The sequence below is a fragment of the Myodes glareolus genome, chromosome X, assembly GCF_982192425.1.
Source record: "Myodes glareolus chromosome X, mMyoGla1.1, whole genome shotgun sequence".
NCBI classification, from domain to species: Eukaryota; Metazoa; Chordata; class Mammalia; order Rodentia; family Cricetidae; genus Myodes; species Myodes glareolus.
The window spans coordinates 79,834,369-79,840,533 of record NC_142053.1 but is presented as its reverse complement, the minus strand read 5'-3'; positions in this window follow the sequence as shown (position 1 = coordinate 79,840,533).

Sequence of the window (6,165 nt, the reverse complement as noted above, 5' to 3'; positions counted from 1 at the left end):
AAAGCTACAGAGAAACCCTGTCTCGAAAAAAAAAGTTGAACCAAAAGTAAGGTTGATATAGTCTAGAAATAGAAATTCTCAGTTCTTAAGCGATTTGGTAATCTAGAGTGAACGAAAAATATATTACGTGTTGCCCTATAGTGGAGTTTAAAAGTGGGGGAGGGGGCGCACTGTAGGAACAAAAGTAAATTTGCAATGTTAAAAAGTGGCGAGGAAAGACGCTAAGGGTCTCTAACTTGAGTACTTTAAAAGGGGGCGGTGATTGTAAATGGATGGGAAAATCTGATAGCAGGGGAATTCTAAAAGGGGACGTTTAGGAAACCTTTCTTAGATGCTAATGACGAAAGGAAGGAACGAAGGGAAAGCAGCCTACAGTTCCCATTGAACAGTTAAAGGGGAAAAGAACCTTAAGCCAGTGTTTTAAGGATGTCTCTGTGTCCCCACCCCCATTTTTCTGTTTTCTTTTAAAAGCAGTGGTAGTTTGTTTATTGTTTTTTCCAAGGGATCTAATTTAGCCCAATTCAGGTGTTTAAACTAATCTGGAAGCCGGGGGTGGGGGTGGGGAATGGGGTGGTGGCGGCAGCAGCTGTGCACTCTCTAGTCCCAGCGCTTGGGAGACAGAGGCAGGCAGATCTCTAAGTTCGAGGCCAGCCTGGTCTACACATCGAGTTCCAGGACAGCCAGGGCTACACAAACACACAAACCAGGCTGCAATATTTTTCTTTGATATTTTTGTATTTATCATCTAGCCTCATCTCATCTCTCAGAGAAACCTCCTGTGATCATCCTATTTAATCTAACAACTTCTCTTTAATTCTTTTCCTCGCCATTTAAGAATGTAATAAAAACCCCAGAACTGGGGCTGGTGAGATGGCTCAGTGGTTAAGAGTACTGACTCCAGAAGACCCGGGTTCAATTCCCAGCACCCACATGGCAGCTTGCAGCTGTCTGTAGCTCCAGTTCAAGAGAATGTGACATCATTGTACCAATGCACATGAAATAAAGTTAAATAAAGTTAAAAAAAAAAACCCAGAACTGAGGAGGCTGAACAGGAGAATTGCTGAGAGTTGGAGGCCATCCTAGGCTACATAGTGAATTCCAGATCAGTCTGAGTTAAATGTAAGGCATTTTTTTAAAATGGAGAATCTCTCTATGAGACCCAGGCTGACCTTAAACCTACAATCCAGCCTCTTCTTCCCAAGTACTGGTATTTCAAACCTGCACAAGTACCCCCTGCTCCAAATTCATGGACGTCTTAAAAGGCAATTTGGTAAAGTGGGTCAAAAGCCTCAGTACATCCGGATATGACGGTGTCTTTCTGTTTGGTAAAGTGTGTCAAAGGCCTCAGTGTATCTGTACATGACAGTGTTTGTCTGGAATGCCTGTACCTAAACGAATAAAGCAGGATTGCAACAAATTCAAGGTCAGTCTGGGCTACATAGTGTGTTCCCGGTCACCTAGGCTAAAGTGAGACCCTGGATTTCTTTTTTAATGCTAGTCATAGTGGATTTTTTTAATCTTTAAATTACATTGTGCGCATGCGCGCGCGCACACACACGCTTTTGCCCCACCCCCACCCCGTGCTGGGAACAGGCCTTAGCAAACATTCTTCCACTAAGCTAGCCCAACTCCTAGAAAGAAGTTGGACATACATGCAAGTAAAGTGTGATCATTATTAGTCATTTAACCATCTTAATCTTTTCCTATATTGTCTTAAACATTTTACAATATACATGTGTATAGGTTTTAGAAGGGGGAGAGGCATGTTCATTCAAAAGAAGTATCTAAATGTAAAAAGAGAAAAACAGTTCCTATCCATTTGTTCCTTCCACAATCCAAATACACACTTTGCCTTTGTTTCCTTCTTCCTGTTCTTCCTGAGCTTTTTCATAAGCATAAAGCTGCTTCAAGTATTTAGGAAATTATTCACTGTATTGTCAAACTTTGAATGCAGCCCGTGATGCCATTGAGTACACTCTGGAACCTTCCAAAACAAACACTGAATACTTTGTGTCCGCCTATTTGTTTGTCCCACGCAACACTGAAATGTTTTCTAAAAACCTCTTCTTGATTACGTGGTCTTTAGGAAAAAGAAAAACATTTCCTTGTGTTCCTCTCAATGGTCTGCCGATCTCTACTCAGATCTATCAGTAGCTCTCAGCACACGCCTGGACTCTGCAGTAAGACTGACGTCAAGCCGATATCAGTGTCAAAGGATTGCAAAGGAGATTAGTGTGCCAACGGAAGTACTAAGAGAAGCTGTTATTTGTGCCTGAGATCTGAAAAGAGGAAGGTACTTCAGGGAAATAAAGGAGGAACCCAGAGAGAGGGAACAGCCTTATTTAAATATCCTGGGGTGAGAAAATGGAGCCTGCGGACCTGAAAGGCTAGATGATTTTCTCCACCAAAGATTCGATTTTATTTTCTTCACAGCGCTCTCACATTAAAATTTATCCGGTCCGTTTGCTTGTTTATTGGTTTTATTTGTATGTTTATAGTCCGTCAGTCTTCCTGCTGGCTGGCTCCCACCCTTCTGAAAGTAAACATCGTGGGAACTGAAGCTTGGCTCCACCCCCTCACAGCAGTATCTCCGGAGCCTAAAATACTAACAGGCACTCAATATTTTTTTTTTTAAAAAAATGAATCAACAGGTTAGTGTGTAGTTCTTGTGGCAGATTTAGGATCTAGCCTAATAACAATGAAAAACGTTAGGTCTTTAAAGGGAAGAGCAATAGAGCGATATTGTCTGATTCAAGTTGTTTTTAAGGTCTTTATGGATGCTATGTGTTTGAATCTGATTTTGCCTTTTTAAAAATAATATTCAAATAAAGGTCTAACAGTTACAGTTGTTGTGTGTTTGTGACTTCATTTTTCTCTTTTGAAACAGCCACACTGTTTTAAAATGTAATAAGTAAGTACTGTCTTTAAGGCATTCCAAAGGTTGTGTGGAAAAGACGGCTATAGAGTATTTACTTGGCTCAGGACTGCCTCTATTGTCTTTTTAAAATCTTTTGAGCAAGAATCATGGACGTCTTTGATGCCACCAGTGGGTACAGTGTATGCCACCTTGCCACTCCACACACACAGCACACTCTGTGGACCTCCTTCAGCCTCTGTCTCTGCCAGTGCTCCTCCTCTGGTCAGGTTTCAGCTCAGGTGAGATCATAGCAGAGAGATTCACTCTTCGTGGCACGCATCTTCACTTGGCATGTCATGCACTTGTTTTGCATTTGTAGATGGCATGTCCTCAGCGAGAATGCCTATTTCATGACAACAAACACTGCCTCTTTTGTCTGCTTCTATACTCCAGGTGCCTTGAAGATCCCTGACTTGTAATAAATACTCTGTAACTATTTGAATAAACGAGTGAAAAAAATTCATTGGTCAAAATAGTTTAACCAAAAACCATTGCCTATTTCTCACTGCTTCCAGTTACCAGTTTGCTCCTGTAGTGGTTCATGGTGAAAATTCAGATATGAGCGAACTCTAAATGCCTTTTCTTCAGTTGTTCTGAGGAAGTGGCTAAAGATACACTGGTAAATATTCAATAATGATTTACTTAAATAAATAATTTACTCATTTATTTTGGCATTAGAGATCAAACCAAAGGCGTCTAAAGTCTTAAGAACACTAAGCAAAAATTCTACCACTGAACTACATCCCTAAATCTCTAATTTGCTCCTTTATTCCCTTGATTAAGTCATTCCTTCAATAAATTCTGTGAGCCAATGCTATGTGTTAGGCCTTGGGGCTTTGCATACAAAAGCTGCAATCTCTGTCCTGTTCACAGAGTAGAAGAGAAGCATCTTGGGAGGATGCAGTTTTTTGTAAAGGTGTGTGTTCATTCCATTGACTGCCCAGGAGACACTCTTTAGTTCATTCACATGTGTGATTTGTTTGAGGATACAGAAGACGTTAATATGATCAAAGTAACTTACATGTATGTATGAAAGTGTAACAGTGATAAAACAAGAAAAGGTCAAAATGAAGCCCATTATTTTGTACAATTAACACACTAATAAAACAGAACAAAAGCAAGATTAAAAAGTGAAGCACACAGAGCACGTGAAGCCTGTAGAGGGCATTTCAAGCGCCTAAAGCTTTCAAAATAGTAACTTGTGGGTCAGCCTCATCCGTGGCACAGATTACAATTCCTTTTACTCTAACAACACAAAGGCCCGTTTTAGCTGGGACTCTAGGCACGTGCCTGTCAAGCGTCCTGTTTATACTGGCATTGTTATTGAAAACTGTTAGATCCTTGAGAACTATTATCTCCGCAAAGTTCATTGTGCTGCACATTGTTTCTCTCGCAGACCCCTGTAACTTAATTAACTGAAGTTGTTATCCCCAGGAAAATAAATTCTAGAATAGGAAGTATTATTGCAAATGCTTGGCATACTGGAAATAAAATGAGTTCTGGCTAATTGCATTCATATTAAAGGAATTCAGAGTAGATTTGTAGTCATACCCCTCCCCCCCCCAGCTGTCCCTGCAGCGATCTCGGGTTTTTCTTTACACTCTGCTGTCTGGGAATTAAAAGGCAACTTGCCCTAGCAAAGCAGTAGGATACGCCTTCAGTATCGAAACAGAAAAGTTCAGAGCCGGGTCACAGAGCACAGGACAATTTTGTATCTCATGTCAAAGCAACTAGAATGTAACCTTTCTAGAACAAATTAAGAACAGGGTCATAGAGAGAGCACAGAGCTGTGGATTTAGAGAAGATGCGTTCTTGTTATCTCTGATTAGCAGCTCATTTCAATAAATAAATCCTCTTTTGTTTAAATTATTCTAACTGTGAAGAAGAAAATGTTTAAAGCTGGGTCAGGTTAATTGTGGACTATCATCTCTGAAGTCAAACACATACCAAGTGTCTCTTTGGAGACAAGATACCCAGGTCTTTGCCTCTTATCTTCAGTCTCCTCAGTTAGCAAAAAATGACTATCCACCAAACCCCGCCTTCCGCAGAGGTCTGCTGTCGGGCTTCGACCCTGGCGACCCACACTGCCCTTCGTTCAGGCTCTACGGGCTTTCTCTGGGGAACCACATTCAAAAAAGTCACTCCTCCGCCTTCCAAGTCTCTTCAGAGAAGAAAGGCTCCTCCTTCCAGCACTTTGACCGGAAACTGCCAGCTCCCAAATCTTCCCCTCCCCCAAGAACTCTAGGGAAAATCCCAAGGCCACACCCGGAGCTAGACTCCCTACCCTCCCAGGGAGAGACAGAAAGGAAGCTTGTTTAGAAAATAACAGGTTCCACCCCTACCCTATGATTCTCATTCAAATGCTTCAGATAGGAACTTGAGAAGTGTCAGGTTCTAAATGGTATGTTTATCAATGTAAATTACTTTGAGGGTTTTGTTGTTCTGTTTTGTTTTCCTCGGTTAGGGTCTCTAAGCAGTCCTGTCTGGCCTGGACCAGGCCGGCTTCAAACGTGCAGCTTTGGATTCCCTCGTCTCTGCTTCCTGGATGCTGGGATTTCAGGTGGTCACCACCACTGCATGTTAGAAAGTTTCATTTTAAATACTGCTCCTGCCCCCAGCAAAGATTCAGAGCCGGATTATTTGCAGAGAGAGAAGCACTAGGAAGGCCTCCTTTACTTGAAACAATAGGAGCTGTCATTTACAAAATTATGCTGTATTTCATGATAAAATATAGTGCCATTAAATGCTCTTAGAAGAAAATTTAATAACAGAAAATATTTATAAATAAATACCTTATCCACTAAAATGAGATAATCTTATTTTAAAACAACGTTTTTAATGTATGCTTGGAGATTTTCATACAATGTATTTTAATCATGTTCTTTGCACTCTCGCACTCTCCCAATTCCTGCCTGCCAGACCCTCCCTGCTGCCTCACCTTCCAACCTTCATGCTTTCTCTTTGTCTTTAAAAAACAACAGTCAGGCAGCCGTGGCACATGCCTTTCATTCCAACACTTGGGAGAAAGAGACAGGTGGATCTCTGAGTTTGAGGCCAGCCTGGTCATGAGTTCCAGGACAGCCAGGGCTGTGCAGAGAAACCCCATCTCAAAAAACCAACCAATCAACCATCCAACCAAACAAGCAAGCAAATCCATGGAGTGCAGTCTGTTTTGCCAACTATTTCTAGCTGTGAACCTGCTGTGAGCTGTGGTTTGTGTATCAAGTGTCACTCCGCTGAGGAAAACT